Raw genomic sequence first — 3,208 nt, forward strand, 5'->3', positions numbered from 1 at the left:
TGTAGACTGTAATGTTCCAAAGTTTGCAGGTGTGAAAAGCAAACCAAGCCCAGGAATAATGCCAATGCAGAAAATTCCCTATTCCAGTGGAATTCAATAAATATCCAGTTGTTCTAACTCATCAGTTCAAAACTAACTGCATAATGATGCAAAGCGAAGACGAAAACAGCAAATCAAGGATGTAGTTCACCAAAGACCACACCCATGTAGACAATGGTTGTTTCAGTACGACCAAACTGAACTTCCAACTCCCTCTCACTTGTTGAACGATCTGTAGGAATGGGCAAAAAACATATTAATTACACTATTAATTTAGAATGAGATTAAACACACCTAATAACACGCACCAAAATACAAGTAAAACAGCTGAATTATAAAATGGCGACAAGAGTTAGTTACATGACAGACCAAATTTGACATATAAATTAGAAATAATCATAGATGCACATGTTAATTTATGATATAGACAATAGATAATGTTAAACGACATACCATAGATGCTGTGGACTATGGATATTTAAAATACTATACATACGTCAATACATCAATCTATACTCTGGCTAATAGATAACAGTTTAATAGAAATGCCACTATAGATTAATAAAGAGCAATTTATATTAATTACGTCATATTTTCTTACCTTAACCAATTGTAGAATGTAGCGTTCCAAAGTCTGCCAGTATGATGAGCAAAGCAAATCTAGGGTATATCACTGCAGACAATTTGTTGTTTCAGTGGATTCCAAATTAATTTCCATTTGCCTCCCATTCTCAGGGCGAAAACTAACTGCATATTGTTGCAAGGTGAAAACATCAAAAGCATCGGTTGTTTCAGTAGCACCAATTCCTTCTTATCTGTTACGACAATCTATAGAAACGGGCAAGAAAAACTAATCAATTACCACTTTTAAAGCAAGTAAATCAGTAACAATCACACTAATGAAACATCAGTTACACATTCATTCTGCTGAAATCTTGTTTAAAAGTTGTCTATTGAGGCAAGTTATAAATGTCTAAGCAATTGAAGTTCCTGGGACCTCATTTACTATTTTATTTTTAATTTATACTGTTACATACCAGTTCATTGTCATAAATCCTTTCTACAACAACAGCACACTGTCTCTGTTCCCAATGGAAAAATGGCGTTTTGATGCTTTTTTTTAGGACCACAGGCGCAGCTACTTTATAGAGGGATTGACGACTGAGACAACAAATACTCCACAATTTAACAGAATCTGGAATTCTTCCAATGTTCCTATAAAATGAAACAGTATTTTAGCATCCTTAGTAAATAACCTGCATAATACATGGTTAAAATAATGTAAATATAGATGCACGATAAAGTCAATGTATACTATGGAGAGTAGATAATTATTAAAAGAAATGTCACAATAGTTCAATAAAGAGAATTAGTATTGATTGTATTCTCACCTTAATTCACTGTAGATTGTAATGTTCCAAAGTTTGCAGGTGTGAAAGGCAAACCAAATCTAGGAATAATGCCAATGCAGAAAATTCCTTATTTCAGTGGAAATCAAATAAATATTCAGTTGCTCTCACTCATCAGTTCAAAACTAACAGCATAATGATGCAAAGCGAAGACGAAAACAGCAAATCAAGGATGTAGTTCACCAAAGACCACACCCATGTAGACAATGGTTGTTTCAGTACGACCAAACTGAACTTCCAACTCCCTCTCACTTGTTGAACGATCTGTAGGAATGGGCAAAAAACATATTAATTACACTATTAATTTAGAATGAGATTAAACACACCTAATAACACGCACCAAAATACAAGTAAAACAGCTGAATTATAAAATGGCGACAAGAGTTAGTTACATGACAGACCAAATTTGACATATAAATTAGAAATAATCATAGATGCACATGTTAATTTATGATATAGACAATAGATAATGTTAAACGACATACCATAGATGCTGTGGACTATGGATATTTAAAATACTATACATACGTCAAAACATCAATCTATACTCTGGCTAATAGATAACAGTTTAATAGAAATGCCACTATAGATTAATAAAGAGCAATTCATATTAATTACGTCATATTTTCTTACCTTAACCAATTGTAGAATGTAGCGTTCCAAAGTCTGCCAGTATGATGAGCAAATCAAATCTAGGAGGGATACCACTGCAGAAAACTTGTTGTTTCAGTGACTTCCGAATTAATTTTCACTTGCCTGCCATTTTCAGGGCCAAAACTAACTGCATAATGTTGCAAGGTGAAAACATCAAAAGCATCGGTTGTTTCAGTAGCACCAATTCCTTCTTATCTGTTACGACAATCTATAGAAACGGGCAAGAAAAACTAATCAATTACCACTTTTAAAGCAAGTAAATCAGTGACAATCACACTAATGAAACATCAGTTACACATTCATTCTGCTGAAATCTTGTTTAAAAGTTGTCTATTGAAGCAAGTTACAAATGTCTAAGAAATTGAAATTCCTAGGACCTCATTTACTATTTTATTTTTAATTGATAGTGTTACATACCAGTTCATTGTCATAAATCCTTTCTTCAACAACAGCACACTGGATAAATGACGTTTTTATGCTCTTTTTAGGACCATAGGAAACGCTACTTTCTTGAGCGATTGACGACTGAGACAATAAATACTCCACAATTTAACAGAATTTGGAATTCTTCCAACGTTCCTATAAAATGAAACAGTATTTTAGCATCCTTGGTAAATAACCTAAATAGTACATGGTTAAACTAATGTAAATATAGACGCACGATAAAGTCAATGTATATTGTAGAGTAGATAATTATTAAAGGAAACGTCACAACAGTTTAATAAAGTGCAATGAATATTGATTGTATTCTGACCTTAATTCACTGTAGACTGTAATGTTTCAAAGTTTGCAGGTGGGAAAAGCAAACCAAATCCAGGAATAATGCCAATGCAGAAAATTCCTTATTTCAGTGGAAATCAAATAAATATTCTGTTGCTCTCACTCAACAGTTCAAAACTAACTGCATAATGATGCAAAGCGAAGACGAAAACGGCCAATCAAGGATGTAGTTCACCAAAGACCACACCCATGTAGACAATGGTTGTTTCAGTACGACCAAACTGAACTTCCAACTCCCTCTCACTTGTTGAACGATCTGTAGGAATGGGCAAAAAACATATTAATTACATTATTAATTTAGAATGAGATTAAACACACCTAAAAAC

The 3,208-nt window shown here is 33.4% G+C and overlaps 1 long non-coding RNA gene across 1 annotated transcript; it reads right to left on the reverse strand.

Moving 5' to 3' along the window:
* Positions 1-1,486: 1,486 nt before the first annotated feature.
* On the reverse strand, positions 1,487-3,181 carry LOC112905751. The gene is made up of 4 exons (XR_003231989.1): positions 2,857-3,181; positions 2,520-2,681; positions 2,082-2,310; positions 1,487-1,712 (listed from the first exon to the last, which is right to left on the reverse strand). It is a non-coding gene; the product is annotated as an uncharacterized LOC112905751 (long non-coding RNA).
* Positions 3,182-3,208: the final 27 nt, after the last annotated feature.

Source organism: Agrilus planipennis, unplaced genomic scaffold (assembly GCF_000699045.2).
Source record: "Agrilus planipennis isolate EAB-ADULT unplaced genomic scaffold, Apla_2.0 scaffold701, whole genome shotgun sequence".
Lineage (NCBI taxonomy): Eukaryota > Metazoa > Arthropoda > Insecta > Coleoptera > Buprestidae > Agrilus > Agrilus planipennis.